The sequence below is a fragment of the Ceratotherium simum genome, chromosome 4, assembly GCF_057802395.1.
Source record: "Ceratotherium simum simum isolate JZ-2026a chromosome 4, ASM5780239v1, whole genome shotgun sequence".
NCBI lineage: Eukaryota > Metazoa > Chordata > Mammalia > Perissodactyla > Rhinocerotidae > Ceratotherium > Ceratotherium simum.
In genome coordinates, this window is record NC_141903.1 from 13,238,050 (window position 1) to 13,259,335 (window position 21,286).

General features: G+C 35.7%; 1 long non-coding RNA gene across 1 annotated transcript in view; it reads right to left on the reverse strand.

Moving 5' to 3' along the window:
* Positions 1-21,286, reverse strand: part of LOC147917202 (uncharacterized) — a 172,309-nt gene that overhangs the window by 140,078 nt on the left and 10,945 nt on the right. The window lies entirely within an intron of this gene.

Genomic DNA, 21,286 nt, shown 5'->3' on the forward strand with positions numbered 1-21,286 from the left:
AAAAAGAAAAAAAAAGGAATACACATATGCATGTACTTGCTTATTTTTATAATAAATAAACACTGGAAAAGAAATAAGAAATAATAAAAATGTTTACTTATAAAGGGAATAGAAATTAGAATGAAAACAAGAGTTCTCTGACAAAAATTTAAAATAGTTTTCTCTTTTAAACCATGTAAATGATTTTACTTGTATATTAAAACAAATGAATCATGAGAAATAACTCTAGAATCAAAGTAAAATATGAATAAAATTCTATATAAAATTTGGTTTCATCATTATACAGATATAAGGTAATATAAGTTTATGATAATCCATTACTCTGACAATATATCCATAGTAGTATATATTCTAAGACAAAAAGAAAAAGAACTACAAAAATGTCTTAAAGTTCACTTAGTGGTTTTATTTTTAGTGCATTGTTGATATAATTATGAAATGTAGGATAAATCAAATAAATATATAGAGTAATATTAGGAACCAAGCATTTCAACATGAGAAAAAAGAACCAAATATAAAATTAAAGAAGTTAAGAGAGAAAACGTATAAGATTAGATTTATATCAGGAATATAATATATAGTCATGAATATATGGCTTTAAGGATTAAAGAAATTCTTCCAAATTTAGTTAGCATCACAATTATCATTCATATATAATTGACTAAAACACACATATTATGAATTTTTGAAAAATAGTTATTAAACACAGAGAGTAAATCTCTCTCTCAATGAGATGGACAGTGAGGGTGGGCTGCTATTTTGATTCTCAACATCAATTACAAGTACATTTTGAAATGTCCTTTGTTTGTCACCCCAGAGGTTTTCGTTTTTGCTTTTGTTTTCTCTTCTGGAATAATACTGTTAGGAGATTTAGGACTGGGATGGATAAAATATCTGGCTTTCTTTTGTGACTTTAGGATAAGGCAATTATGATAAAGAAAGATCACAGCAGGGTTCTTGGGCAGATCAATTTTAGGAAGGGATCCATAGAAAAGTTGGGATTTGGGAATCAAGTCCCTTTAAACTTTCCATGCTTCTGGACCCTTTAGAAAATCTTTATGACTCAGGAGTTCATGTACCTAGATTGAAGCCTCCTGCCCTAAATCACCCCAATATAATTTAATCATGGGCTTTCTTCTTCCCTTTCTGTTCTTATCTCTTTTTAGAATGCAGTTACTCACAATGAAACAAAAAATCTTTCACTATTGAGAAAATTCTGGAGTATACCTACATGTGAGCAGATAATAGATACTGCACATAGTGATCTCACTTTCATAATTTCACTTTGCTTTTCTCTCTAATGCTACCCAATTTATTATCTGTTGCCAGAGAATTATTGCTCCTTAAATAACAGCGATATTAACAAGAGGTATTTATTGATTGTCCACATTATGTCAGGGATTGTACCAAGATACATCATTTGGTCCTCATATGTCTTAATAATCTGAATTCTACAAGTGAGTGTTCTAAGCTTGGTGTAGCAAAATAGTATTCCTTGTCCAAGGTCTTACAACTAGTAAAACAGGATTCAATACATATCGGACTTCAAACTATGTGCTTCTAATCACTGCACTGTACTGTTATGATTGCTTGGTTTCAAGATGAAACTTTGTTCTTCCATATTTTAGGGGCTCTAATATTTCCTATATTGTATTGAATACCTCTTTATCTTGAGTTTGAATGAGTCAGTTTTATATTATGTGTTTCAAATTCCTTACCTCTAAAACACATGGCTTGGCCAAATGCACAGGTTGGTCCATTCTGAGGTTCCCTTCCAGCCCTAAAGCTCTATGGCTCTACAACTTCTTCTTTAGTCTATAGCTTATAGGAAGCTTTTCAGATAAAATAATTATTAAAGCAACAAAACCAATCCACTAATCTTTTCCTTTCTGGCTGATACAAAAACTAAATCGAGTTATAATTTTATTCTGCCTCTTGCTTCTTGCCACTCCCTTCTCCCCCCAAATTTGCCTTTTAAAAGCTGCTGCTTCGTTTTTTCTACGATTCCTGCCCCTTTACTTGTCACTGATTTGCAAAGACTCAAGGAAGCCTGCCAAATAATTATTCTGAAAGTCAGCTTTAATATTTGTTAATATTTGTTAACCTTTTCAGCAATAAAAGGCTGATACTATTAGAGAAGGCATTGGCTCCTCACAGGAGCTATTTCCTTATAAAATAGTTGTAAAAGAGTGAAAAGGCCTCCAAAATATTTTCCTCCCTTTTCTGCCGTGATATCTGAAATATTTGTTATTGGAATTATCCCATGAAGACACTGAGGTTCCAGTAGGCTCCTACTAAAATGCACATATGTTAAATGAATGAAGAGCGAGGGAAGAAGATATAGAGGAATAGGAGAGTAAGCCAGAATCTTTTAGTAAGTTATTAAAATGATTTCACTTAAATAACCACTTCACACAATCACGGAGATCCTAGGGGAACAGGGCACCAACCAGGTAAATTTGAGTGAGAAGACTGGAGAGATTGCCTGATGAAATGAGTGGTAGAATAACTATTGGGAGGCAGGGAACAGCCTGAGGGCATTCTGGTGAAATGACAAATGGAACTGGGAACTTTGCCTACTTAACAATCTCGCCCAAGGCCAGCCTATCTATGGAGGTCATCTTCTTCAACCCCAGGCCTGCAGACTTGAGTGCATTGAAACCGCTTAGAACAGTTGGGTTCCTATCCAATACCTAAATATCTCCAGTGAAGGAGTTCCAATAACCTTGGCTCAGAGAGAATTTATCACAAACTGTTTACTCCACATCTTTGAAAGCATAAATACTCAAAGCCAGGCAACAATAAGAACTCTTTATAAACTACGCCACTGCCACTCTCTGAGATGACTCGGCGCTGCACAAGCAATAAAAACACAATACACTTGCTCTCCTGCAAATTAAGCTGTGAAGATCTGCCTCAAACCTTCTACAGAGATTTCTCAATGAAAGGGGAAGTGTCTGCATACTCAGCCCAGTGGTACACTCACAGCACCAAGATTTCTAATTACAAAACCTGTTCTTACTAAAATAACCCTCAGGCATGCACAACTGCGGAAACCCCACTGATAACTGGATTTCAGCTCTCTTCAAAGGACAAGACCTTGGAAGAGGCACGGGGTGACAGATAAGAGTTTGGAGAAACACGCACAGAACAGGTGCACACATCTACGTATCTATGAATTTTTGAATAGCGGCTCTGTCAGAATATCTAAATACTCAGCCAAAACCAGCACATCAGAAACAGAAATGAGGAAGGATTATGATTTATTACGTCCACCATCTCATCCTACCAACGTGCATAAACTATCCCTAACAGGCAAAAAACAGTACAAAAATATATGATCAAGAAATGTGTTCTCCTGCCTTTGACAATACTTGCTGGCTAGGGCTCACCTAACAGCAGTCTTATTTATTAGAAGCTGCTTTATTCCTGCATGGGGGCAATAACATTAATATGGGTGGCAAGACACTAAACTTAAAATATGCACTGGCATGGAGAATTAAAGCAGAGATGCAGGTCCTCATTGCTCTATTCACCTATGGAGGAAAATATTAGCACACGGCTTTAATGGGCTTTTTCTATGACCAATTTTTGAAAGTAAATCATGCAAATCTATAATATCACCATAGGAAGTCAAGTTATATGCACATAGCGTTAGGAAACTTTCAATGCTCTTTTATGGTTAAAGAGAGGGATATAGATTACTTGATTTTCATTTGTCAGATTTTTTTCTTTTTAAACAGACATGGGAGTCAATCATTCTAAGGTGATTCCCTTTTTAAACCTAATCCCACATTCATACAGCAAGCCTTAATGAGTCCACTAGGAGTAAACAAATTAGTCTCCAGGATGTATTATGCATTAATTAATCAAACTAATAGTATTGTATAATGAGCAATAGATGAAAATTAGTTCTAACTACAATACTCACATACAAGAAGAGAACTGGAGAAAAAATATGGTGTAATAAAGAAAAATCAGTTTCTATAAATATAAGTTAAACAACTCTGCTTTCCCTCTACACATTTCAGGATATTCAATGGCAAAGAGAACATTCAAAGATGGCCTTTACAGCTGAGATGTCTGTGTGATAGAGAAGCTGGGATGAGGAAGACAGCAGCTTTGAATAAGAATACCTGCAGGTCTAGAGGAGCACTTAGCAAACTATTGATTGCAATCTACTTTTGTATGACTCAGGAGCAAATAATTGTTTTTACATTTTTAAATAGTTGAAAAAAATCAAAACAAGAATAATCTTTTGTGACATCTGAAAGTTACATGAAATTCAAATTTCAATGTTCAGAAATAAAGTTTTATTAGAACACAGTTGCACATTTTTGTCACATATTATCTACGGTTACTTTTATGCTACAACAGCAGGTTGAGTACTTGTGACAGAAACCTGGCCTGCAAAGTCAAAAATGTTTGCTCTCTGGCTTTTTATAGAAAAAATCTGCCAACTCTAGTCTCAAGGAAAAAACCCTCTGCAATGATAGGACCAGTGCATGGATGGTGCAGAAATATATCTTAAAAATTAGAAGAGAAGGCAGATACTATCTCACGTGATGCACTAGATACAACACAACATCACTTCTTGCTCTTCCTGCCAAATCTTTCAGTCCAATTTTGACAAAAAATCGCAAAACTCAAACAGAGGGACAACATACAAAAGTGCCCGCCTGTACTTTTAAAAAATGACAAGGTCATGAAAGACAAAGGCAGACTAAGGAATCCAGAATAAAGGAGACTAGCGAGACATGATAACCAAATTCAACATGTGACCTTGGATTGGAATGTGGACCAGATCTTTTTACTTTTTAAATTTTTTGGCCAGAAAGGACATTGTTGTAATAATGGGGTGAAATTTGAACAAGCTTTGAAGAGTAGATAACAGTATGGTATCTAAGCTAGTTTTTTGTTTTTGATGATTGTAATGTGGTCATGTAAGAGGAGGTCCTTGTTCTTAAGAAATACACATGGAAGTATTTGGGGATAAAGGAGCTCCAAGTGTACCATTTAGTCTCAAATGTTTCAAGAAAAAAATGTGTAAAAGTGTATGTGTATCTGTCTGTCTATCTATATCTATATCTATATCTATCTATCTATCTATCTATCTATTTATAGACAAATGAGATAAAAAGAGATGGAGAAGAATATGCAAATTTGGCAACATAGGGGAATCTGGGTAAAGGATATAATGGAGTTGTTTGTACAATTTTCTATAAGTCTGAAATTATTTAAAAGTACAAACGTTAGAAGACTAGGATGAGAACGCTTCTGATTGCTTCTCCCCTTTCGTTAATGTGAACCACAAACGGCTACTTCTTCAGCTCCTCCTTATTAGTAATCTTTGGGTTCTGATTTGTTACTTGGTGAGGGGGCTTTGTACTGTATCATCGTAACTAATCTGGAACTGCCTTTCCCAGATTGCCTTTCCAGCGTGGTTCAAAGTCAATGTTGGACACAAGAGGAATTCATACATTATTGGAAGGTAGAAGTGAAACAGCGACCGTTATTTTTTCCTTGCAAGTCAGTGCAGACTCCAGGCATTCAGGCAGTTCGCACATGCTGTCACTGATCTAGTAGCTTACTTTGTTGGTGTGGGACATCAGTTAGACCCGTTGGTCCTTCAGCTTCCATCTGATCTCCTCCTTCAGTGTCTGCTAGTCCTAGATTAAATGTGTTTCAATTTGGTGGTGAAGAGTAGAGCATGGCTCCTCCTGCAGGTCACCCTGGCAGGAGTTGCAGGCAGTGTGAGACAGACATGGACTCCCGTGTGTCCTGGCTAACCGCTACACCCAGTTCTCCTCTGTGACTGTCTCCACCAGCTCCCAGAGTTGTGTGAGGTCTAACCCCTATTCTAAAAATCCCTTATTCTATACCACTTACAGTGGCTCTGCTCCTCCCTCAAACTCTGACTCATACCCTTGGTTTCCTGAAATAGAGCAAAGGTGATTTAGCAAGCACTTGACCTGTTCATCTCAACTCAAGTCCCATGTCATTCCCTTATCCTTTGAAAGCATCTCATTATCTAGAACTGCTAGCAGAGTGTACTGAGAACTGCATAATAATAAAAATGAATGAAATCGCCATTTATTGAGTGCCTACTATGTGAAAAATCCTGTGGCCCATATTATCTCTAAAATTCACTAATATCCTACAAGCTAATTATCATCCTTATTTTTACGGATGAGAAACTGAGGGTCAGAGAGATTAAGTCACTTGTCCAACATCTCACACCTACATAAGGGCAAAGCAGGAACTCAAGTGCAGTTCTGTTCAAATCTGAAGTTCATATTTTTTTTATTGCACCAAGCTGTCATCTTAGGAAAAAGAAGTAGCCTTCTCATCCTCTAGAGGATATTTGCTTTGTGACTGCCCAGAAATAAACTGAATCTAAATATTTCACTCTTGCTTATTCATATCATAGGGTTATATATCTGAGGAACTATAACAACTGGATATATATTATCATCTTTATGCTTTCCTTACGTCCTAGAAAAGAAAATATCAATAGTTGCTGATGCACAGTGAGAAATATCACATAACCCTCCACTAAGGAGCTATTTAGTTATTCTATACATGTAGACAGTTTTACTCAACTTTTTTTGACCTGCAGACTTTTTCACCATACTACAAAATTTTGTTTTCATAACTCAACACTTCTTTTGATGCACTTCTATATCTATGATCTCATTTAAGCTTTATAATAACGAGCCTAGGAAATCTATAGAGCTTGTGTTATTAATGTTTGTTTTACAGATGTAGAGATTAAATCCTAAGAGATTACACAAATCATCTTAAGTGGAATCTCTTGTTTTTGTCTACCTGGTTTCCTTTCTCCCTTCATCTTATAAGAGCAGATTTTGCTTGAAGACTCCTCTTCCTATGCAATTTTTAGTCCCTATAGTTTGTCTGGGGCTGGTTCCACCCATCCTAACTGGCAATGGGAATATTATTCAGACCTGGAAAATCATCATATATCATGCACTTGATCACAATGATGTGCTCAAAATGGGCATGTAACACATGCCAGTTTATTCAGGGCTAATCTCAGAAGGAAGACCATGAAGGCGGCATCTTCCTCCCCTGAACTTGGAGCTCAAAGAACATAAGCCTCTAGTTGCACTGGTCAACACAGAGTGAAGAATGAGCTTGAAGTCAACACAGAAGAAAAGGTAAGATGTAGAGAGACAGTTTCACGTTACTTGAGCACCCGGATCCAGCTATACTTAGAGGTAACTACCTTAGAATTTTTCAGTTACATTGAGAATAGATTGTCTCTCTCTCTCTCTCCCTCTTCTTTCCCTCTTCCTCTTGTCTCTCCTCCCCTCCTCTCCTTCGCTTTAACTAAGCTTTGCAGGCACAAGATTAATAATACTAAATAATAATACATGCCAAAATTCCAAGTCTTAATTGCTGGTCTGGAACATAGGTATACTGATATATAGCATATAGAATTTCTCTAGTACCAAGAGACTTCCTTAGAAAATGGCACTTGTTTCCCCTTTGGTTGAGATATACTTCCAACCCAAACATTCATTTCAATTTTGCTTTTCTAGAGAATTTTCTCTCTTGAATATCCATTGGAAGAATAAATGCTTGTGGAATCTGACATTTCACTAAGCTGTGTAATTGCATATGTAGTATAAAGGATACCAATAAGGCAAGATTGATTTGAGTGCTATTTTTCTGTTGCAGAAATCCAGTTGGTTTATGCTATAATCAAAACCCAGAGACTGAATTATAACATCAGTCATCAATGTCTCCCTTAATCAATTATTTTTACTATGTTTAGGGAAGATTTATAAGCAAAAACAAGCATTTCTGAATTGTTTCTGTGTGTGGTTTTCTTTTCATTTCCTGTTCTTTTGAACTAGAGACTAATAAATCTTGTACAGTACTAGAGCAAGAATTCACTATATTATGATGAAAGAGAACTGAGAACATTTTTGTCTGAGTGATGAAGGAGCAGACAATACATAATTTATAGCAAAATAAAAGTGATACTGTATTATACTATAAAGCTGTCAATTGGATTATCACTGAATAAGCTGTTCAGTGTTTACTTGTGTGTAACTGATATGTTGAACAATAAAGACTCGTAGAGTGCAATCAGAAAACAACTTTATTTTTGCCCTTCACTGCTTCTTCAAATGCTTTTCATGCAACCAGTTCTTCTGCACCTAGAAGAAATCTTGGGCAGGTCTCATAGCTTAGCTCCTTCCCTTTACTTGACAAACCATGCTTCAGTCTATCTCAGCCATAAAAATCATCTCCTTTTAGCAATTACTTTGTCCACTCTGTTGTATTGATCACAAACTGTAAAGGTCATTCCAAGTTAAAAGTTTCTCCCAGTGGACCCTTCTTCCACCAGCTCCCGCCTTCCTCTGGCTGCCTCCTGTAGCAGGAAGAGGACACGTGGTTGGCTTCTTTATTTTTCTGCCTTGGTTGCTGCTCCTCGTCCTTCACTCACTAGGCTGCCTATGGCTCCTCTAAGATGAAACAGAGGAGGGAGGGGAGGATGCTGACAGGAAATATCTCTCTGGGCTGACACTGTGTAATGGGGTGCTGGTTTCCTCCGGAATTGGCAGATGTGTAAAGGTAATTCTTTTTTTCATGTGTGCTCCCCTTTACTCCTGGCAGATGTCCTCCACATTCCTCTTACTTGGGTGGTACCTGTCCTTCAGCCAGCTGTTTACCACTCCTCCTCAGTTCTGCACCTCGCTGTGTACTTCCAGCCTCTTCTGCTGAGGTCACTTGTCATTGAGCAGATGCTCTCCAGGGAAGAAGCCTTAAGCCAACAATCCCACTGTGGGATGCCATGTAGTTATCTTTGACTTGCATTTGGAGAGAGGGTGGTTTCTTCCAAATGAAACCCTCTTCTCTGCTGCCATAAGACATTTCAGGTAGCCTCTGCTGTAGCCTTTTTGTTCAAGAGTTAATCAGACTCCAGTCCACCATGTCCACTAAACTGCAAGAGTCACATCTCTAGACTCCATGGGGCCTCCTTATAGCCTTTTTAACTAGGTTTGGGAGGAAGTGAAAACCATCAACCCATCGTCCATCAGGAGTAATTTTTTTCAAGAAGTTCTTTTGTTTCCAACCTGTTGGCCCTTACAAATTCAAACTTTTTATAAGTTTGGCAAAACTAGTTTTAAGGCACCTCTTTCTTTGTAAGTCCTACATGTATAATCTAGCTCCTCCCTTTGGAATTTGGATAGCTGGGACCTACTTTCTTAGAGCTTTGGTTAAATTTGTGTCATATTAAACAGCCCATTGATGTGAATCTCTTCCACTCAAAGCAGTTTCACCAAATACCATAGCATTTTCCATTTTTAAAATCATGTTCTACAGTTAATCAATCTGTAGTTGTCCATACATGTGACAGTTAGGAATAACTAAGAAACTATTTTTACCTTGCTTGTATACATTTAATGTCTAGATTTAATTTTCAATCAACTAATCTACTTGATACTTGCATGCTGAGTGAATTACATATCTCTGAAAGAATAAATGAACTAACTCGTTGTAGAATGTGAGGAAATTTCCCAAAGGAACAGTTCCCATGAAATAGGTGCCTCCCAGTATAAGACACTCTGCCACTAACCCCAGGAGGATAGATCTTGAAAAGGTTTCTTTTGTTCTGCTCTGACTAGCTATAAACTGAGACATATACTGAAATTTTGGTTTCAGGGATAAGCAAATCCAAGTGGACTACTGGTTATTATATCAGGAAGAAAATCAACACACCTGGTTACAATAGCAGAGTGGTTCTCAACCAAGGATGATTTTGCCCCCTAGAGAACAATCAGGCAATATCTGGTGACATTTTCGATTGTCACAACCAGGAGAAGGGTTCGGGGGTACTGCTCATATTTAGTGGGTAGGGGCCGAGGAAGCTGCTAAATATGCTACAATGCACAGGACAGCTCCCACAACAAAGAATTACCTGATCTAAAATGTCAATAGTGTTGAGGTTGAGAAACTCTGCTTCACATGAGGAACACACCATAAACTATAAACAAAGGGCAACGGATAGAAAGACTTTGTAATTTTCAAACATTTTCATTACCTTCCTTTCTTCCATTTATTCCATTAGGAAAGAACTTTATCAAGTGTATGTTGATCTTCCAGTACATAAGAAAGCAAATTCAAGGAAATCTTGACGCCCCTACCACACCCCACAATCAATTTTAAAGTGGAAGAACCCTAGCACAGTGAGCTTTAAAATGGTAGATTGGGTATTCGCCAAAGAATTTTGAAAAATCATATATGTCTTCACACATTTTTAAATTGATATTCAAATTTTTAATTATCAGTTGTTTAGAATTGCAAATTACATATTTTCCAGAAGTGAGGTATATTACACATGTGCTTTAAATATACATTTGTCAAAAGTTTATAGCTTCAGATTTAGTTCACTCAACTGAATAAGCCAACTGGCAAAGCTCATCCTCCTTGTCAAACCAGTCCTTCCCATCAAATGTAACTTCAATCAGAAAAATGTCTGACTCTTTAGTTTTTTATTTAAAAAAATTATAATGTGCATCCCTGTGACAACTTTCTCACTTATTAATTCTTATTTAAGATAAATTGGTAAAAATAAAGGCAGGAAAGAAGGATAAAAGGAAGGAAAGAAGTTAGTTTACCAGTAGAATGTCAGCTTCAAATGGACAGGGATTTTTGACTATTGCTCACTGATATGTTCTCTGAATAGTAAGCACATAGTAGGTGCTTTATAAGTATTTAATACTGGATGGAAGAAGAGATGATAGGTAGATAGATAGATAGGTAGATAGGTAGACAGATAGATGATAGATATAAATAGATAGGCACAGAGCTCCACCACAGGTGTGTAGCCAGGATAAAATAAAATGCCTCATTCACTTTACCAAATCTCTACATTCTCAAATTACCCCAGGGAGTCTTTAGAACCTGGGGCAATATATCATATTGAGATTCAGACTGGGTGGGAGTTCACCTTTTCTAGTACAGCACAAGATGAGCACTGTGCAAAGGGAGCTGGGAAAGAACTGGCAGACCACAGACAGGTTCTCAAGAAGGCAATTTTGAAAAGCAAAACAGTTAAGAAAATGAATTGCTCTAAAGCTGTCTATGCCCATGTAACCTCTGGACACTCTTCTTATGCCACAGTTTGAAGACCAGTCCACTAAAGATTAGGGAACGATATATTAACGATGAAAGCAAAGCAGGCCAATAGGCCTATAGAGCAAAAAGGGGGTTGGCAATCCAGGATTGGGCCAGATCAGTGACCTAAAGATAGGATAAGCAATAGTTCTAGAGAAAAAAGGAAGACATTCCAAAAGAGCATGGAGCCTAATATAATTGTGCAGAGCAGATGGAGGGGGGTGTAAAAGTGGCCCTCTGTGTCATTTTGCACGCTTTCTTTTTCCTTATAGAAATTCTCTTTCCTCGACATGACATTAAATATTTATTTGCTCATTTGTTTTCCACCACTAAGCAATGTGAAGGTGGGCTTTTTGTCAGTTTTTTTTTATAGCTTTGTCCCCAGTGCCTGGGATAGTGCCAGGCAAATCGAAGGTGCTCAATCAATATTTATTGGATAAATTGTAAACATCCTACCTTGGAAATAGTTGTAGACCAGGCTGAAGGAAGCAAAATGGGTCTCTGTCTAGTCCTTGAGTGACACTGGGTTTGTTATTTAACCACCCCGGGGGTTTCAATTTCTTCTAGATAAGAAAGTGGGAGCTAACATTCACTAAGATCCTGTCCAGTTATGTTTTCTGATTCTAACTAGGAATGGTTATCTGAAAGTGTTCACAGGTGTTCATGTTTGTATGTGTGTGTGTTATGTACATGTTTTCTAAAGAGTAAAATTCAGAAAAAAGTAATGCTATGCATTTTTTTAAATGAGGAAACTATTGTAGGCTTATGTGACAGAAGAAAGAAGGCAAAAGAAGTAGTGTAGGTAAAATATTTGACTTGGTGGGGTGAGGAGTAAAGGCCTGCCATAAAGAGAGATGAAATAAGAGGAAAATATGATGGGAGACTGTAAAAGTGGTAGCATATGTGAAGTAGGTATGGAGGACTTGCATATTCTGCAGCTTTTATATTATTAATAGTAATGTTATTTTGAGCACATGATTATCTTCTAATAACAACAATAGTTAAAATATTTAGGCCAAGAATTCTTGTTTTGGAAGGTAAGTAACTTCTAATCTTAGTATTAGCAGAAGCAGATACACTATTTTTTAAGAAGTACCATCAAATAGAAAAACAGATTTACTTAAACGAACTTTAAATGTGAAAAAGAAATAAATGCCATCAATTAATCTTTGTGTGGAAGACATCTTAAGAACAGAAATGATCAATGGGTAAAATAACTCAAAAATCTTTAGGAATTCCAGTAATTCTTTTGATATATACATAGACTAGGTGACATACAAAATTGCTAATAATAAAGCTACTAAGGGTTGGCAACTATGTCTCAGTGATATATAAGCATTATTTCACTTAATTCTTTCAGCAAATCCATGACATCGGCACTATCAGTTTCCCCATTAAGCAGGTGAAGAAACTGAGGCATAGGAAAGGTCAATAATAATCCCTGAAAAAGCTGGAGCACTAGACTGATGCCTTTATACAAGGTTGTATCTAAACACTTGCCAAATTGACTATACTTTGTCATAGGCTTTGCTGTCTAGACGTGGCAATCTTCCTCTTAGGAGAAGATCTTATTTGAGGTGCCCAAAAACCTAGAATAGCTTAAGCCAGGCAAACTCTTTGATTGAAAGTAAATTATAACCACTGTTTGTCTGCTCACTTTTACTTTTAATCTACATTTGTGTGAGAGTGCAGAGATGAAAGCCTTGTCAGTCACAGGTACACTTAAAAAAACCAATCCAAAAGCAAAAGAGAGTTCTAAAAAGATTCTACAGCAGCAACATGAGCTAGCCCCAAATGTCGATTTGCCATTCAATTGCTTTTCAAAAGTTTGAAAGCTGCTTGTTAACTGTGTGTTTTTCTAATATAAGATTTTAGGGTGTTTGTTATTTCTAAGTAACATGACGGAGTTGAGTATTTTCTTTTATTGAGATGTCAGTAGGAAAGTGTTTTTATTTTGAGATGTCAGTAGGAAATAATCAATATAATTAATCATTATGACATTTACTAACATTTAGATATTATCACTCTTTTTAATTGTGCTAACATTTTATTAATTAAAGGACATACATAAGCACAATTGTTACAGAACTTCAATAATGTTTTATGTTTGATTAGTGGACACCATCCTTTCCATTCCATGATTTTATCTTCCTTTCCCTAACATGAAGAAGAGGTTTCATTTGGGTAGTCTTCTGTCTGTGGTTATTATAAATGTGCAACATCATGTAAATATTACATAGGGAGGAATATATACATGTATTTTCTATAGAATTTTAAGAAGGTATTAGGCTTCTCTCCTATGCAAACTTAATAAATGTTGAAACCCACGTCTCACTTTCTGCATGGAGCAAACTCTGTCTACCAGATAGTAACTAAAAAGGAACTCCAACTTTTATTTGCATCTCTTGAAGAACACTGAAGTTCCCACACCGCTATTTCTAGAAGCCCTTCCCTCCACTGTCTAATTTTTTCCTACCTCATCCTTATTTTAAAGGCCTTCAAGTCCTGAAAACTTTGTTGAAGCATCTCCCCCTGCTCTCTTCACTTCTGAAAGTCCTTCTTATTTCCTCCCATTCTCCTAATTTTGAATCACAAAAGATTCTGGAACCGTGCTAGCAAATGCTTTGTTTTATTTGGGGGGGAGGGGGCAACAAGAGGAGAGAGGAACACAGTTACTACTCAAACAATAATACATCCTATTTCATTGCACCAATAAAGAGGGCAGGGTCCCAGACTTTCCTGATAAGTTTCTTTTAGTCTTGCAGTTGCAATTAGTTCCCAGCCTCCGGCTTCTTCCATGGCTTCCTGAACCAACCTCATTTATCCCCCAGAGAAACCAGCACCATTTAGAGCTGAGGTCTGACTGTCGGCTCTATGAGACCCTGAGGAAATAGCACCAGGGAGGCAGGACCACTCCTCTCATGTCTGAGTTCCAGGTTTGTGGAGCCTTGCTTTCAATCTTCCCAGTTCTGATAACCCTGACCACTATCTTTGTTCACCCAGCTCATGAGGTGGTGGCTACACCCTGCAATTACTATCATGTGCATTGTCTCAGTGGTCCTTTTGTGCTGATTTAGTCCTCTAACATCTGCAAAATCAGTTCCTTATATTAAATTCCATCAGTAGAAATACCTAGTGTGTTTTCTGGTTTCCTCACTGGAGCTGGATTGAAACAGGGCTGGAGGATGCTAAAAGTGTAAATCACTCAACTATTACTGGAAAAACTTCACACTGTATATGTTAAGGAGGACACTATATGTTCTGATTTGGAATTCAAGGAAGAATCTTGAAAATTACTGTTGAAAACAGTTACCCAATTCTGAGTTCAGATAAGGGTAGTTTAAATTGTCAAGTAAATGGAAAATCTCAACTCACTATATATTTCTATATTTTAAGATTGATTTTAAAAGATAATATTACACTGTTGTTCATTAAATAATTTCAAGTTCTTGAAATATATCAAATTTTATGGAAAAGTTTTATAATGTCTATAGATTTCTATCATTGAGTCCCAGAGGCTCCCAAGAAAGAAATTTAAGGCAAACTATTTCTTCATATTTCTACATCTTATGGAGGACCAATAATTTTTGAGGCCTTCTGGAAATTTACTTATAAAGTCAATAACAGCTAAAACTATATTGTTTTGCCCTTTACCTCTAGGAAAACAAATAATGTGTGGCAAATGACTCTCCTTTTATAAGTGTTTAGCTAATATGATACTTATAATATCATCTTATGCTTGAATAGAGTGTTATTATGCACAAAGTACTTTTGAATCTATTACCTTCCATATTCTTATCCAAGCCTATAAATCAGGTATTTCCTACACTTTCATTTAGAGAATCTATGACTCAGAAGGATTCAAGAATTTATCCAAGGCTCCAGAGCAAAAGGTAGCACCTGCTCTTACACTTACATCTCAGAACTTTCCATCCAGGTACTACTATGCCTTGCTCCATTGTTGTTCACTTGACTCTTCTGTAGAAGGTATATGATCAAACATGAGAATCTCATGACGGCCCAACTATGTTGAAAACTCCAAAATTAACAATGTTGAAAAAAACATTATCACACTTATTGCATGTGTGTGTGTGTGTGTGTGTGTTTTTAACTGGGTTTAACAGAAGGTTTATCAGAGATAGGGCTCTAAGAAACCAAATGGAAGGGATAATTACCTTCAGGGATATTTTATTATTAAAAGGTATAATGAGAGGTACTATGAGAGTAGATTAAACTATTAGGGAACCTGCCACAAGTGACTTTGTAATTTGAAAGATCATTTATCATTTTCAATCATGACTTTCAGTTCATTTCTCTGGGTGATTTTTCAAAATACTCTAAAAATTCTCATTTTCTTTGGGATTGCTAAATAGATAAATTACTCTTCTTTTTCAGTAGAGAAAATAAAGGTACATTTGATAACTAATCTGGTTATACATATACCATTTGAATTTACAACAATATCCTTAAAATTTATCTTTGTATGAAGTTATTGGATATCCAATTCTTCTTACTTTAGAAATCTGTTCCTGAGCCTGAATTTACTTTAATTAATCTCTTGGTCTTTTTAAACTCCCCCCAAAATAGTTTACAAACTATTGGCAAATCTTGAACAAAAAGTAAACTAAAAAAAAAAAAAATCTATATAATTTTGACCTATTGATAAAGATTTAAACATATATATTTTTATGTATATGCACACACAATGTTTTGACAGAAGCTGCCAATTTCCTACTCAATATCAATTTCCCACTGCTTCCTTACTAAGGAATACCTACATTACTAGAAGCAGCAATATATCCAGCTAAAAATTATATTTCCAATCCTCCTGTACAGATAGAGGTGGCCAATGATGTGTAAACAACAACCATTTGGTGGGGCTTCCTAAAATGACTTCTTTTAGGATAGCTTACTCAGGTGGTAGGTTTTTACAATTTTAAAAATCAATTTTCCTCCTTCTCCTCCCATCCTCTTTCCTCATTCTGACTCATTGACGTATGATGGCTGGTGCTACAGTATCCATATTGTGGGTGGTAAGACAAAATTAAGAAACAAAACTGCATTCCAAAAGAGAAAGCAGATTTACAGAAGAATCATGGGCCTTTGAGGAGCTGCCATATATCCCTGAACTGCCTGTGTTGAATTTTTGTTGTGAGTAAGAAAAGCCACTATAATTTCAGATCTTTTACTAGCAGCTACACACAATTCCCTAATTAACATACAAAGTTTCTAAGATAAAGGGTGCTCTTCTGCATTTCTAGTGGGAGTATACACTGCTATACAGTATGGAAGATTAATCAGCATGAAACACCAAAAGTCTATAAAAGTACATACATTTTGACTTAGCAATTTCATGTTTAGTAATTTATCTAAAGGAAATAAAGTTGAGTATATTATGTATTTATAGTGATGTTCAGCCCAACATTGCTTACATCTGTTGGAATATTTAAACCAACATGAATGTTCAACAAAAATAAAAATGGTTAAATAAATTGTAGTAAAATTGTACACAATTCAGACACTAAAAATGATTTGTGTAATATTGTGACAAGGAACAATATTATGACACTGTGAACTATTTTAAAATGGCATAGTACGTTTAAGTACATTAAGTGTACAAGATGTACATTATGATACTGACAACACTAACCCATAAAAAATCAAACTTATGCATATAAAACTATCTTCATGGACATACGCCCAAGAGTTGACAGTAGTTATCTCTGGGTGTTTCAGTACTGAGTAATTTATATTTGGATGTATCTTTTTTTTAAAAAAATAATTTTTCATAATAAACATGTATCCCTTAAACATTAAGAGAAAACCATGTTGAAAAAATAAAGTTTATTGTTACTGATATTGATGCATGACTAGAACTAGCTAGGTTAGAGAACTGAGGTCACTATGATCCTTATGAAGATTCCTAGTAAATATGTAAGCTGCCTTAGTCTTTGTCTGTGTAACTGAGAAGAAGTTTGAAAAATTTCCTATGGAATAAAGACAAATTTCTTTGATTTCCTTTTGGTAGGGCTTTATACACAGTGCTGCTCTACTAAATTACCATTCCAGGTGGACAGCAAGTGACAATAGTAGATACTTTCTTATTGCAAAATATGATGTATCAACTTGGCCCTGAAACCTCTGAGAAAATAATTCGTATCTCACCCCAGTATCTGGCACACAGTAGTCTTTGAGTACATGAGAGTTGATTGTACGTGCAATTGTGTTCACCTTCTTTGAGTCCCAGGATGTTGCTAGGCTCTTTCTTTGGTATGTCCTTTTAAGGAAAATTTTCTTATTCCTGCTTTACCCCACAGCACCTTTGGTAGATAAAATTGAAAAAGAAAAGATAACACGAATAGAAAAATAATATATCTGAACCAGGTAGCCCATCCATGTAGGAACTGATTGAACTATTGTGGTTAGTGCTGTTTGACAAGCATTTCCAGTTCTCAGCCACTTCTGGGTGCGCAATAGGAAAGCACTTGCTGAGCCCCTTATTGTTGGATAGGGTGATATGATTAGGACTGGCCAATGAATTATGAGCTGAAGTGACTTGCCAGCTGAGCATTTAGTTGCCTGTGCAAGACCCTCCAAAGCCCTCTTTCTCTCTTTTCTTTGGGATGGCAACCAAGAACCTTCAAGATGTTGGTTGCTCAGTCATCTTGGATTCCTAAATGACTACAGTGAGCAGAGCCCCACTTCTCTTCAGGTCTTCAACAAATGTATGGTGTGATCAAGAAATAAATCTTTGCTATTTTAAGGCACTGAGATTTTGGAGTTGTTTGCCACTGCAGGATAAGTTAGATTATTCTGATTATATACAATATATCTCACCTTGTGGAATACATGTTTAAAATTTTAAATTATACCCATGAATTCAGCAATGAAATGGGACTCTATTATATTATTATGAGTTTATTTTGAAAGAAAAAATACATATGTGCATATAGACATACATACAAACAACATTTTTGAAAAAAAATCAGCTTGGATCCCACCATCCAGAAATAGCTTACACCAGTTTTACGTAAATGTAATTTGAAGTATCTCTTTATTCATATATACAAATAGAAAGATAGATAGAAACATATAGACACAAATAATTTTTAAGTGATATTACAGAAAGCATTACATATGAGTTTACTTGACTATATAAAGAAAAAAATGAAATTGAAAAAAATTAAAATTAAAAAAATTGTTGACTTTTAGAAAGAATTTTTTTTTTTACCAGAGATTCTAGTTCCCTTTTGAATGCATTGAATATACTTGATAATATTAAAGAATGATTAATTTTTAGGTATGAATGGTATATATGGTCATTCTAATAAAAAGGGTTTTATGTCAGCATTACATATTGAAATTATTGATGGTTAAATTATATAATGTCTGCTATCACTCAAATTAGTTTGAGAAAGAATGTGGTTAGAAAAGTAGAAGGAGTGAAAGTGCCCATAGGTGGATGGTTTTGGCACTGGGTAAAAGATATAGGTGGACTCATTATATAGTCTATCACTTTTTTTTTTAATATGACTTTATTTTCTTTTTAGAGCAATTTTAGGTTCACAACAAAATTGAGAGGAAAACAGAAAGATTTTCCATATACCCTCTGCCCCCATACGTATATATATAGTCTACCTACTTTCATGTATGTTTGTAATTCTCCATAACATAAAGTTAAAAAAAAAGATTCTAGTTTCTGAAATGTAAGCCTGTTTATTTAAAATAACCCGGGCACCCCACTAAAGGTCTCTCTCAAACACACGCTAGTCAGGCAGGCGGAAATGTCGGGTGAAGGCTTTGAGGAAGTGGACAGATGTCCGTTAGGAATTGGTATAACAGTGCTGAAACCAGTGTCAGTTGTGACTGCAGCTTTCCAAGTTTCCATAAGCGGGTGGTAATGCTGCAAACCCAATTATCCAGCCTTCTGTTCTGTTGGCTGACCACTGGATTGATGATAGAGCAAAGGTAACAAAATTAAACAAAACAGGGATTTCGTATAAAAAGGATTTCTCTCCGCCTTAGTGATAAGGTGTATTATCATCATTATAAAAGGTTTTAACTAAGTGAGGTGTTTTATATCACCTGTAAAATACATTTTAAAGTGCTAACCTTGAGAAGAATAACCCTGATTAATTATAGTTCCCAATAATTAATTCACTCTTTTAAATTTTTTATCCAATTATAATTCTTCTTCCTAGCCGGTTTCCACTGTAATCGCTCATGTTCTGTAAGAATAAAATACCCAGAAATGGACCTAATTCGGCAAACTGAATATAGCAGCACTAATTATAAAAGTAAACTATACAGAATGTGAAAAATAATTTGACAGATTTTTTTTTTCCTGTGACAACTTAAGGAATTATTAGGTTCAATTCAAATGTATCCCTTTTAAAGTTCCACATAGATACTCTCATTTCTGCATACATCTCTTCAGAGCGGCTGGGATTTAAGCTCTTTGAAACCACTAGTTTTTTTCTTTTCCCCTGTAATCCCCAAAATAATAAACATAAAAAAATTCCACATGCACACAAAAGCAAAACAAAGTAACAAAAGAAAGAAATAATATATACATAAAAAATATATATATATATAAAATCATTGTTAGTTGGGAACAGTCAATCCTTTTGCAAGGACTTCAAGAAGGAGTTTTTTTAACAGGAAATTGAGGGCCAAAATTTACCTTCAAATTACCAATTTACCAAATCAAATTACCATCTGATTAGATGAGAATAAACCGACAGGGAATAAAGAGAAAGAAGCAACGTAGCCCAATTCACCTGAACAGTTAAATTGTTATTGGGGTAGCAGAGATGAAGAAAGCTTTGAAAAACTTTTTTCTCGATAGTGAAAACTGTGAATTCAAGCCAAACAGGTTTTCATTAAGAAATATGATAATCAATTTGCTTTAGAAGACTAGGAATTGTGTTCGAAATTACTTGTTATACAGTTTGGGGGCTGGAAGTATCATATATTAAGGGAAATAATTAAAGGGATTTGGAGAAGAGTGCTAACCCTTTGGTGGTGCATCAGAGAAACCATTTATCACCACAGGAAATCTTAGAGATTGATGGCATAGTGTTAATATCAGAAGCTAAAAAGTTGGATTCCTCAGGTGCTCAGAATCTATCTGGGATGGTGTTCTGCAGAATGATCAAATTTTTCACCAAGAAGTTGGAAATGTGAACTACTAAAGGCCAGCTGAGCTATCCTGGGATTCAGTTCCCTGAGATCATTCCTAAATGTAGGTACTGGAAGGTATTAAGGAGCCCATCAGTTCTCCAGTTCTGAAAGTTGGTACAACTGAAATTTACTTCAGGCTAACATAGCAACTATCTTCCTTCAGCAAACCATCTTACGTGAGGTTGAAATGATGGGAAGTAAGTAAGAGCTAGACACTCCAAAAATGGAACCAAGCAAAATGGTCTGTGATGAGATATTTGAGATGTTAGAGAGAGGGATCTGAATTCCATAAAATTATATATTTTTATCAGATGATAGATTTTTAAAAATCTGTCCTTAGTTTTTCAGCAATTATTCCTTTGAAAAATACCATCTGGGTTTCCAGGAGCTAGGAGTGGAATAGGTGAGTCCACACTTACTAAATACAGAAAAATTGGCAATTGAGTAATCTCTAGAGAACCAGTGTGGTACCCTAGTGTAGTGACTGACGTGGATCACCTTAGAAAGCCCGGTCAGAGAAGAAGGAATAAAAATTAGGGATAAAACGAAGGGATAAAAATGAAGCTTATTAGTTCCTTTCTGATAAGGACATTCCCCTCAGTAAATGACACTTATAATAAGCAGAGAAATCTTTATTCCTAGGTACATCATCTTTAGTTCAATTTACCCTGTTGTAGAGGCATTGCCATTTTGTTTTCAATCTGGGGCTATAAAGGAAACAAGAAGGATCTAGATTTAGAGAAAGAAAATTATAATATGCAAGGACCTCTGCTTTCAAGGACAGAGCAAGGTATACATACTGCTTGCCCATCTAAAGTTTAAGTTATTCGGAGACAGGAAATATACACACACCAATATCACAGATATTTGAATGTCTTTATAAGCTTATAAATATCAGGCTATTATGGCATTATAAAGGAATGTGATTATGTAGCTGTATAATTTTTCTACC